This window comes from Schistocerca nitens, chromosome 2 (genome assembly GCF_023898315.1).
Source record: "Schistocerca nitens isolate TAMUIC-IGC-003100 chromosome 2, iqSchNite1.1, whole genome shotgun sequence".
Taxonomy (NCBI): Eukaryota; Metazoa; Arthropoda; class Insecta; order Orthoptera; family Acrididae; genus Schistocerca; species Schistocerca nitens.
This window is the reverse complement of record NC_064615.1, coordinates 1,137,756,411-1,137,769,985: the sequence shown is the minus strand read 5'-3', so window position 1 is coordinate 1,137,769,985 and position 13,575 is coordinate 1,137,756,411.

The following is a 13,575-nucleotide window of genomic DNA, read 5'->3' as shown; positions in this document are numbered from 1 at the left end:
CATATGAAATACTCTGGATTCCCTGCATTGTCCTCCTAAATCGAGATACGTTTCTACGGAAAGGATAGGATTTTCTTTGGGGTTCCGAGTATCTCTTTTCCGATGCATTATTCCTCCTTTACTGCATCCCTCGCTCCCTCACATTGACGAATTAACACACAATATGCGTCCATATGATATACTCTGGATTCCCTGCATTGTCCTTCTAAATCGAGATACGTTTCTACGGAAACGGTAGGATTTTCTTTTGGGTTCCGAGTATCTCTTTTCCGATGCATTATTCCTCCTTTACTGCATCCCTCGCTCCCTCACATAGCCGAATTAACACACAAATTGCGTCCATATGAAATACTCTGGGTTCCCTGCATTATCTTTCTAAATCGAGATACGTTTCTACGGAAACGATAGGATTTTCTTTTGGGAGTCGAGTATCTCTTTTCCGATGCATTATTCCTCCTTTACTGCATTCCTCGCTCCCTCACATTGACGAATTAACACACAATTTGCGTCCATATGAAATACTCTGGATTCTCTGCATTGTCCTTCTAAATCGAGATACGTTTCTACGGAAACGGTAGGATTTTCTTTGGGGTTCCGTGTATCTCTTTTCCGATGCATTATTCCTCCTTTACTGCATACCTCGCTCCCTCACATTGCCGAATTAACACACAAATTGCGTCCATATGAAATACTCTGCATTCCCTGCATTGTCCTTCTAAATCAAGATACGTTTCTACGGAAACGATAGGATTTTCTTTGGGGTTCCGAGTATCTCTTTTCCGATGCATTATTCCTCCTTTACTGCATCCCTCGCTCCCTCACATTGACGAATTAACACACAATTTGCGTCCGTATGAAATACTCTGGATTCCCTGCATTGTCCTTCTAAATCGAGATACGTTTCTACGGAAACGATAGGATTTTCTTTGGGGTTCCCCGTATCTCTTTTCCGATGCATTATTCCTCCTTTACTGCATCCCTCGCTTCCTCACATTGACGAATTAACACACAATTTGCGTCCATATGAAATACTCTGGATTCCCTGCATTGTCCTTCTAAATCGAGATACGTTTCTACGGAAACGATAGGATTTTCTTTGGGGTTCCGAGTATCTCTTTCCGATGCATTATTCCTCCTTTACTGCATCCCTCGCTCCCTCACATTGACGAATTAACACACAATTTGCGTCCATATGAAATACTCTGGATTCCCTGCATTGTCCTTCTAAATCGAGATACGTTTCTACGGAAACGATAGGATTTTCTTTGGGGTTCCCCGTATCTCTTTTCCGATGCATTATTCCTCCTTTACTGCATCCCTCGCTTCCTCACATTGACGAATTAACACACAATTTGCGTCCATATGAAATACTCTGGATTCCCTGCATTGTCCTTCTAAATCGAGATACGTTTCTACGGAAACGATAGGATTTTCTTTGGGGTTCCGAGTATCTCTTATCCGATGCATTATTCCTCCTTTACTGCATCCCTCGCTCCCTCACATTGACGAATTAACACACAATTTGCGTCCATATGAAATACTCTGGATTCCCTGCATTGTCCTTCTAAATCGAGATACGTTTCTACGGAAACGATAGGATTTTCTTTGGGGTTCCGAGTATCTCTTTTCCGCCGCATTATTCCTCCTTTACTGCATCCCTCGCTCCCTCACATTGACGAATTAACACACAATTTTCGTCCATATGAAATACTCTGGATTCCTTGCATTGTCCTTCTAAATCGAGATACGTTTCTACGGAAACGAAAGGATTTTCTTTGGGGTTCCGAGTATCTCTTTTCCGATGCATTATTCCTCCTTTACTGCATCCCTCGCTCCCTCACATTGACGAATTAACACACAATTTGCGTCCATATGAAATACTCTGGATTCCGTGCATTGTCCTTCTAAATAGAGATACGTTTCTTCGGAAACGACAGGATTTTCTTTGGGGTTCCGAGTATCTCTTTTCCGATGCATTATTCCTCCTTTACTTCATCCCTCGCTCCCTCACATTGCCGAATTAACACACAATTTGCGTCCATATGAAATACTCTGGGTTCCCAGCATTATCTTTCTAAAACCAGATACGTTTCTACGGAAACGATAGGATTTTTCTTTTGGGTGTCGAGTATCTCTTTTCCGATGCGTTATTCCTCCTTTACTGCATCTATTCCTCCTTTACTGCATCCCTCGCTCCCTCACATTGACGAATTAACACACAATTTGCGTCCATATGATATACTTCGGATTCCCTGCATTGTCCTTCCATATCGAGATACGTTTCTACGGAAACGATAGGATTTTCTTTAGGATTCCGAGTATCTCTTTTCCGATGCATTGTTCATCCTTTACTGCATCCCTCGCTGCCTCACATTGACGAATTAACACACAATTTGCGTCCATATGAAATACTCTGGATTCCCTGCATTGTCCTTCTAAATCGAGATACGTTTCTACAGAAACGATAGGATTTTCTTTGGGGTTACGCGTATCTCTTTTCCGATGCATTATTCCTCCTTTACTGCATCCCTCGCTCCCTCACATTGACGAATTAACACACAATTTGCGTCCATATGAAATACTCTAGATTCCCTGCATTGTCCTTCTAAATCGAGATACGTTTCTACGGAAACGACAGGATTTTCTTTGGGGTTCCGAGTATCTCTTTTCCGATGCATTATTCCTCCTTTACTGCATACCTCGCTAACTCACATTGACGAATTAACACACAATTTGCGTCCATATGAAATACTCTGGATTCCCTGCATTGTCCTTCTACATCGAGATACGTTTCTACGGAAACGATAGGATTTTCTTTGGGGCTCCGAGTATCTCTTTTCCGATGCATTATTCCTCCTTTACTGCATCCCTCGTTCCCTCACATTGACGAATTAACACACAATTTGCGTCCATATGAAATACTCTGGATTCCCTGCATTGTCCTTCTAAATCGGGATTCGTTTCTACGGAAACGATAGGATTTTCTTTGGGGTTCCGAGTATCTCTTTTCCGATGCATTATTCCTCCTTTACTGCATCCCTCGCTCCCTCACATTGCCGAATTAACACACAAATTGCGTCCATATGAAATACTCCGGGTTCCCTGCATTATCTTTCTAAAATGAGATACGTTTCTACGGAAACGAAAGGATTTTCTTTTGGGAGTCGAGTATCTCTTTTCCGATGCATTATTCCTCCTTTACTGCATCCCTCGCTCCCTCACATTGACGAATTAACACACAATTTGCGTCCACATGAAATACTCTGGATTCCCTGCATGTCCTTCTAAATCGAGATACGTTTCTACGGAAACGATAGGATTTTCTTTGGGGTTCCGAGTATCTCTTTTCCGATGCATTATTCCTCCTTTAATGCATCCCTCGCTCCCTCACATTGACGAATTAACACACGATTTGCGTCCATATGAAATACTCTGGATTCCTTGCATTGTCCTTCTAAATCGAGATACGTTTCTACGGAAACGATAGGATTTTCATTGGGGTTCCAAGTATCTCTTTTCCGATGCATTATTCCTCCTTTACTGCATCCCTCGCTCCCTCACATTGCCGAATTAACACACAATTTGCGTCCATATTAAATACTCTGGGTTCCCTGCATTATCTTTCTAAAACGAGATACGTTTCTACGGAAACGATAGGATTTTCTTTTGGGAGTCGAGTATCTCTTTTCCGATGCATTATTCCTCCTTTACTGCATCCCTCGCTCCCTCACATAGACGAATTAACACACAATTTGCGTCCATATGGAATACTCTGGATTCCCTGCATTGTCCTTCTAAATCGAGATACGTTTCTACGGAAACGATAGGATTTTCTTTGGGGTTCCGAGTATCTCTTTTCCGATGCATTATTCCCCCTTTACTGCATACCTCGCTCCCTCACATTGACGAATTAACACACAATTTGCGTCCATATGAAATACTCTGGATTCCCTGCATTGTCCTTCTAAATCGAGATACGTTTCTACGGAAACGAAAGGAATTTCTTTGGGGTTCCGAGTATCTCTTTTCCGATGCATTATTCCTCCTTTACTGCATCCCTCGCTCCCTCACATTGACGAAGGAAGACACAATTTGCGTCCATATGAAATACTCTGGACTCCCTGCATACTCCTTCTAAATCGAGATACGTTTCTACGGAAACGATAGCATTTTCTTTGGGGTTCCGAGTATCTCTTTTCCGATGCATTATTCCTCCTTTACTGCATCTCTCGCTTCCTCACATTGACGAATTAACACACAATTTGCGTCCATATGAAATACTCTGGATTCCCTGCATTGTCCTTCTAAATCGAGATACGTTTCTACGGAAACGATAGGATTTTCTTTGGGGTTCCGAGTATTTCTTTTCCGATGTATTATTCCTGCCTTACTGCATCCCTCGCTCCCTGACATTGACGAATTAACACACAATTTGCGTCCATATGAAATACTCTGGATTCCCTGCATTGTCCTTCTAAATCGAGATACGTTTCTACGGAAACGATAGGATTTTCTTTGGGGTTCCGAGTATCTCTTTTCCGATGCATTATTCCTCCTTTATTGCATCCCTCGCTCCCTCACATTGACGAATTAACACACAATTTGCGTCCATATGAAATACTCTGGGTTCCCTGCATTATCTTTCTAAATCGAGATACGTTTCTACGGAAACGATAGGATTTTCTTTTGGGAGTCGAATATCTCTTTTCCGATGCATTATTCCTCCTTTACTGCATCCCTCGCTCCCTCACATTGACGAATTAACACACAATTTGCGTCCATATGAAATACTCTGGATTCCCTGCATTGCCCTTCTAAATCGAGATACGTTTCTACGGAAACGATAGGATTTTCTTTGGGGTTCCGAGTATTTCTTTTCCGATGTATTATTCCTCCCTTACTGCATCCCTCGCTCCATGACATTGACGAATTAACACACAATTTGCGTCCATATGAAATACTCTGGATTCCCTGCATTGTCCTTGTAAATCGAGATACGTTTCTACGGAAACGATAGGATTTTTTTTGGGGTTCCGAGTATCTCTTTTCCGATGCATTATTCCTCCTTTACTGCATCCCTCGCTCCCTCACATTGACGAATTAACACACAATTTGCGTCCATATGAAATACTCTGGGTTCCCTGCATTATCTTTCTAAATCGAGATACGTTTCTACGGAAACGATAGGATTTTCTTTTGGGAGTCGAATATCTCTTTTCCGATGCATTATTCCTCCTTTACTGCATCCCTCGCTCCCTCACATTGACGAATTAACACACAATTTGCGTCCATATGAAATACTCTGGATTCCCTGCATTGTCCTTCTAAATCGAGATACGTTTCTACGGAAACGGTAGGATTTTCTTTGGGGTTCCGAGTATCTCTTTTCCGATGCATTATTCCTCCTTTACTGCATCCCTCGCTCCCTCACATTGCCGAATTAACACACAATTTGCGTCCATATGAAATACTCTTCATTCCCTGCATTGTCCTTCTAAATCAAGATACGTTTCTACGGAAACGATAGGATTTTCTTTGGGGTTCCGAGTATCTCTTTTCCGATGCATTATTCCTCCTTTACTGCATGCCTCGTTCCCTCACATTGACGAATTAACACACAATTTGCGTCCATATGAAATACTCTGGATTCCCTGCATTGTCCTTCTAAATCGAGATATGTTTCTACGGAAATGATAGGATTTTCTTTGGGGTTCCGAGTATCTCTTTTCCGATGCATTATTCCTCCTTTACTGCATCCCTCGCTCCCTGACATTGACGAATTAACACACAATTTGCGTCCATATGAAATACTCTGGATTCCCTGCATTGTCCTTGTAAATCGAGATACGTTTCTACGGAAACGATAGGATTTTCTTTGGGGTTCCGCGTATCTCTTTTCCGATGCATTATTCCTCCTTTACTGCATCTCTCGCTTCCTCACATTGACGAATTAACACACAATTTGCGTCCATATGAAACACTCTGGATTCCCTGCATTGTCCTTCTAAATCGAGATACGTTTCTACGGAAACGATAGGATTTTCTTTGGGGTTCCGAGTATTTCTTTTCCGATGTATTATTCCTCCCTTACTGCATCCCTCGCTCCCTCACATTGACGAATTAACACACAATTTGCGTCCATAAGAAATACTCTGGATTCCCTGCATTGTCCTTGTAAATCGAGATACGTTTCTACGGAAACGATAGGATTTTCTTTGGGGTTCCGCGTATCTCTTTTCCGATGCATTATTCCTCCTTTACTGCATCTCTCGCTTCCTCACATTGACGAATTAACACACAATTTGCGTCCATATGAAATACTCTGGATTCCCTGCATTGTCCTTCTAAATCGAGATACGTTTCTACGGAAACGAAAGGATTTTCTTTTGGGAGTCGAGTATCTCTTTTCCGATGCATTATTCCTCCTTTACTGCATCCCTCGCTCCCTCACATTGACGAATTAACACACAATTTACGTCCATATGAAATACTCTGGATTCCCTGCATTGTCCTTCTAAATCGAGATACGTTTCTACGGAAACGATAGGATTTTCTTTGGGGTTCCGAGTATCTCTTTTCCGATGCATTATTCCTCCTTTACTGCATCCCTCGCTCCCTCACATTGCCGAATTAACACACAATTTGCGTCCATATTAAATACTCTGGGTTCCCTGCATTATCTTTCTAAAACGAGATACGTTTCTACGGAAACGATAGGATTTTCTTTTGGGAGTCGAGTATCTCTTTTCCGATGCATTATTCCTCCTTTACTGCATCCCTCGCTCCCTCACATTGACGAATTAACACACAATTTGCGTCCATATGAAATACTCTGGATTCCCTGCATTGTCCTTCTAAATCGAGATGCGTTTCTACGGAAACGATAGGATTTTCTTTGGGGTTCCGCGTATCTCTTTTCCGATGCATTATTCCTCCTTTACTGCATCTCTCGCTTCCTCACATTGACGAATTAACACACAATTTGCGTCCATATGAAATACTCTGGATTCCCTGCATTGTCCTTCTAAATCGAGATACGTTTCTACGGAAACGAAAGGATTTTTTTTGGGGTTCCGAGTATTTCTTTTCCGATGTATTATTCCTCCCTTACTGCATCCCTCGCTCCCTGACATTGACGAATTAACACACAATTTGCGTCCATATGAAATACTCTGGATTCCCTGCATTGTCCTTGTAAATCGAGATACGTTTCTACGGAAACGATAGGATTTTCTTTGGGGTTCCGAGTAACTCTTTTCCGATGCATTATTCCTCCTTTACTGCATCCCTCGCTTCCTCACATTGACGAATTAACACACAATTTGCGTCCATATGAAATACTCTGGGTTCCCTGCATTATCTTTCTAAATCGAGATACGTTTCTACGGAAACGACAGGATTTTCTTTTGGGAGTCGAATATCTCTTTTCCGATGCATTATTCCTCCTTTACTGCATCCCTCGCTTCCTCACATTGACGAATGAACACACAATTTGCGTCCATATGAAATACTCTGGATTCCCTGCATTGTCCTTCTAAATCGAGATACGTTTCTACGGAAACGATAGGATTTTCTTTGGGGTTCCGAGTATTTCTTTTCCGATGTATTATTCCTCCCTTACTGCATCCCTCGCTCCCTGACATTGACGAATTAACACACAATTTGCGTCCATATGAAATACTCTGGATTCCCTGCATTGTCCCTGTAAATCGAGATACGTTTCTACGGAAACGATAGGATTTTCTTTGGGGTTCCGAGTATCTCTTTTCCGATGCATTATTCCTCCTTTACTGCATCCCTCGCTCCCTCACATTGACGAATTAACACACAATTTGCGTCCATATGAAATACTCTGGATTCCCTGCATTGTCCTTCTAAATCGAGATACGTTTCTACGGAAACAATAGGATTTTCTTTGGGGTTCCGCGTATCTCTTTTCCGATGCATTATTCCTCCTTTACTGCATCTCTCACTTCCTCACATTGACGAATTAACACACAATTTGCGTCCATATGAAATACTCTGGATTCCCTGCATTGTCCTTCTAAATCGAGATACGTTTCTACGGAAACGATAGGATTTTCTTTGGGGTTCCGAGTATTTCTTTTCCGATGTATTATTCCTCCCTTACTGCATCCCTCGCTCCCTGACATTGACGAATTAACACACAATTAGCGTCCATATGAAATACTCTGGATTCCCTGCATTGTCCTTCTAAATCGAGATACGTTTCTACGGAAACGATAGGATTTTCTTTGGAGTTCCGCGTATCTCTTTTCCGATGCATTATTCCTCCTTTACTGCATCTCTCGCTTCCTCACATTGACGAATTAACACACAATTTGCGTCCGTATGAAATACTCTGGATTCCCTGCATTGTCCTTCTAAATCGAGATACGTTTCTACGGAAACGATAGGATTTTCTTTGGGGTTCCGAGTATTTCTTTTCCGATGTAGTATTCCTCAGTTACTGCATCCCTCGCTCCCTCACATTGACGAATTAACACACTATTTGCGTCCATATGAAATACTCTGGATTCCCTGCATTGTCCTTGTAAATCGAGATACGTTTCTACGGAAACGATAGGATTTTCTTTGGGGTTCCGCGTATCTCTTTTCCGATGCATTATTCCTCCTTTACTGCATCTCTCGCTTCCTCACATTGACGAATTAACACACAATTTGCGTCCATATGAAATACCCTGGATTCCCTGCATTGTCCTTCTAAATCGAGATACGTTTCTACGGAAACGATAGGATTTTCTTTTGGGAGTCGAGTATCTCTTTTCCGATGCATTATTCCTCCTTTACTGCATCCCTCGCTCCCTCACATTGACGAATTAACACACAATTTGCGTCCATATGAAATACTCTGGATTCCCTGCATTGTCCTTCTAAATCGAGATACGTTTCTACGGAAACAATAGGATTTTCTTTGGGGTTCCGCGTATCTCTTTTCCGATGCATTATTCCTCCTTTACTGCATCTCTCACTTCCTCACATTGACGAATTAACACACAATTTGCGTCCATATGAAATACTCTGGATTCCCTGCATTGTCCTTCTAAATCGAGATACGTTTCTACGGAAACGATAGGATTTTCTTTGGGGTTCCGAGTATTTCTTTTCCGATGTATTATTCCTCCCTTACTGCATCCCTCGCTCCCTGACATTGACGAATTAACACACAATTAGCGTCCATATGAAATACTCTGGATTCCCTGCATTGTCCTTCTAAATCGAGATACGTTTCTACGGAAACGATAGGATTTTCTTTGGAGTTCCGCGTATCTCTTTTCCGATGCATTATTCCTCCTTTACTGCATCTCTCGCTTCCTCACATTGACGAATTAACACACAATTTGCGTCCGTATGAAATACTCTGGATTCCCTGCATTGTCCTTCTAAATCGAGATACGTTTCTACGGAAACGATAGGATTTTCTTTGGGGTTCCGAGTATTTCTTTTCCGATGTAGTATTCCTCAGTTACTGCATCCCTCGCTCCCTCACATTGACGAATTAACACACTATTTGCGTCCATATGAAATACTCTGGATTCCCTGCATTGTCCTTGTAAATCGAGATACGTTTCTACGGAAACGATAGGATTTTCTTTGGGGTTCCGCGTATCTCTTTTCCGATGCATTATTCCTCCTTTACTGCATCTCTCGCTTCCTCACATTGACGAATTAACACACAATTTGCGTCCATATGAAATACCCTGGATTCCCTGCATTGTCCTTCTAAATCGAGATACGTTTCTACGGAAACGATAGGATTTTCTTTTGGGAGTCGAGTATCTCTTTTCCGATGCATTATTCCTCCTTTACTGCATCCCTCGCTCCCTCACATTGATGAATTAACACACAATTTGCGTCCATATGAAATACTCTGGATTCCCTGCATTGTCCTTCTAAATCGAGATACGTTTCTACGGAAACGATAGGATTTTCTTTGGGGTTCCGAGTATCTCTTTTCCGATGCATTATTCCTCCTTTACTGCATCCCTCGCTCCCTCACATTGACGAATTAACACACAATTTGCGTCCGTATGAAATACTCTGGATTCCCTGCATTGTCCTTCTAAATCGAGATACGTTTCTACGGAAACGATAGGATTTTCTTTGGGGTTCCGAGTATCTCTTTTCCGATGCATTATTCCTCCTTTACTGCATCCCTCGCTCCCTCACATTGCCGAATTAACACACAATTTGCGTCCATATTAAATACTCTGGGTTCCCTGCATTATCTTTCTAAAACGAGATACGTTTCTACGGAAACGATAGGATTTTCTTTTGGGAGTCGAGTATCTCTTTTCCGATGCATTATTCCTCCTTTACTGCATCCCTCGCTCCCTCACATTGACGAATTAACACACAATTTGCGTCCATATGAAATACTCTGGATTCCCTGCATTGTCCTTCTAAATCGAGATGCGTTTCTACGGAAACGATAGGATTTTCTTTGGGGTTCCGCGTATCTCTTTTCCGATGCATTATTCCTCCTTTACTGCATCTCTCGCTTCCTCACATTGACGAATTAACACACAATTTGCGTCCATATGAAATACTCTGGATTCCCTGCATTGTCCTTCTAAATCGAGATACGTTTCTACGGAAACGAAAGGATTTTTTTTGGGGTTCCGAGTATTTCTTTTCCGATGTATTATTCCTCCCTTACTGCATCCCTCGCTCCCTGACATTGACGAATTAACACACAATTTGCGTCCATATGAAATACTCTGGATTCCCTGCATTGTCCTTGTAAATCGAGATACGTTTCTACGGAAACGATAGGATTTTCTTTGGGGTTCCGAGTAACTCTTTTCCGATGCATTATTCCTCCTTTACTGCATCCCTCGCTTCCTCACATTGACGAATTAACACACAATTTGCGTCCATATGAAATACTCTGGGTTCCCTGCATTATCTTTCTAAATCGAGATACGTTTCTACGGAAACGACAGGATTTTCTTTTGGGAGTCGAATATCTCTTTTCCGATGCATTATTCCTCCTTTACTGCATCCCTCGCTTCCTCACATTGACGAATGAACACACAATTTGCGTCCATATGAAATACTCTGGATTCCCTGCATTGTCCTTCTAAATCGAGATACGTTTCTACGGAAACGATAGGATTTTCTTTGGGGTTCCGAGTATTTCTTTTCCGATGTATTATTCCTCCCTTACTGCATCCCTCGCTCCCTGACATTGACGAATTAACACACAATTTGCGTCCATATGAAATACTCTGGATTCCCTGCATTGTCCCTGTAAATCGAGATACGTTTCTACGGAAACGATAGGATTTTCTTTGGGGTTCCGAGTATCTCTTTTCCGATGCATTATTCCTCCTTTACTGCATCCCTCGCTCCCTCACATTGACGAATTAACACACAATTTGCGTCCATATGAAATACTCTGGATTCCCTGCATTGTCCTTCTAAATCGAGATACGTTTCTACGGAAACAATAGGATTTTCTTTGGGGTTCCGCGTATCTCTTTTCCGATGCATTATTCCTCCTTTACTGCATCTCTCACTTCCTCACATTGACGAATTAACACACAATTTGCGTCCATATGAAATACTCTGGATTCCCTGCATTGTCCTTCTAAATCGAGATACGTTTCTACGGAAACGATAGGATTTTCTTTGGGGTTCCGAGTATTTCTTTTCCGATGTATTATTCCTCCCTTACTGCATCCCTCGCTCCCTGACATTGACGAATTAACACACAATTAGCGTCCATATGAAATACTCTGGATTCCCTGCATTGTCCTTCTAAATCGAGATACGTTTCTACGGAAACGATAGGATTTTCTTTGGAGTTCCGCGTATCTCTTTTCCGATGCATTATTCCTCCTTTACTGCATCTCTCGCTTCCTCACATTGACGAATTAACACACAATTTGCGTCCGTATGAAATACTCTGGATTCCCTGCATTGTCCTTCTAAATCGAGATACGTTTCTACGGAAACGATAGGATTTTCTTTGGGGTTCCGAGTATTTCTTTTCCGATGTAGTATTCCTCAGTTACTGCATCCCTCGCTCCCTCACATTGACGAATTAACACACTATTTGCGTCCATATGAAATACTCTGGATTCCCTGCATTGTCCTTGTAAATCGAGATACGTTTCTACGGAAACGATAGGATTTTCTTTGGGGTTCCGCGTATCTCTTTTCCGATGCATTATTCCTCCTTTACTGCATCTCTCGCTTCCTCACATTGACGAATTAACACACAATTTGCGTCCATATGAAATACCCTGGATTCCCTGCATTGTCCTTCTAAATCGAGATACGTTTCTACGGAAACGATAGGATTTTCTTTTGGGAGTCGAGTATCTCTTTTCCGATGCATTATTCCTCCTTTACTGCATCCCTCGCTCCCTCACATTGACGAATTAACACACAATTTGCGTCCATATGAAATACTCTGGATTCCCTGCATTGTCCTTCTAAATCGAGATACGTTTCTACGGAAACAATAGGATTTTCTTTGGGGTTCCGCGTATCTCTTTTCCGATGCATTATTCCTCCTTTACTGCATCTCTCACTTCCTCACATTGACGAATTAACACACAATTTGCGTCCATATGAAATACTCTGGATTCCCTGCATTGTCCTTCTAAATCGAGATACGTTTCTACGGAAACGATAGGATTTTCTTTGGAGTTCCGCGTATCTCTTTTCCGATGCATTATTCCTCCTTTACTGCATCTCTCGCTTCCTCACATTGACGAATTAACACACAATTTGCGTCCGTATGAAATACTCTGGATTCCCTGCATTGTCCTTCTAAATCGAGATACGTTTCTACGGAAACGATAGGATTTTCTTTGGGGTTCCGAGTATTTCTTTTCCGATGTAGTATTCCTCAGTTACTGCATCCCTCGCTCCCTCACATTGACGAATTAACACACTATTTGCGTCCATATGAAATACTCTGGATTCCCTGCATTGTCCTTGTAAATCGAGATACGTTTCTACGGAAACGATAGGATTTTCTTTGGGGTTCCGCGTATCTCTTTTCCGATGCATTATTCCTCCTTTACTGCATCTCTCGCTTCCTCACATTGACGAATTAACACACAATTTGCGTCCATATGAAATACCCTGGATTCCCTGCATTGTCCTTCTAAATCGAGATACGTTTCTACGGAAACGATAGGATTTTCTTTTGGGAGTCGAGTATCTCTTTTCCGATGCATTATTCCTCCTTTACTGCATCCCTCGCTCCCTCACATTGATGAATTAACACACAATTTGCGTCCATATGAAATACTCTGGATTCCCTGCATTGTCCTTCTAAATCGAGATACGTTTCTACGGAAACGATAGGATTTTCTTTGGGGTTCCGAGTATCTCTTTTCCGATGCATTATTCCTCCTTTACTGCATCCCTCGCTCCCTCACATTGACGAATTAACACACAATTTGCGTCCATTTGATATACTCTGGATTCCCTGCATTGTCCTTCTAAATCGAGATACGTTTCTACGGAAACGATAGGATTTTCTTTGGGGTTCCGAGTATCTCTTTTCCGATGCATTATTCCTCCTTTACTGCA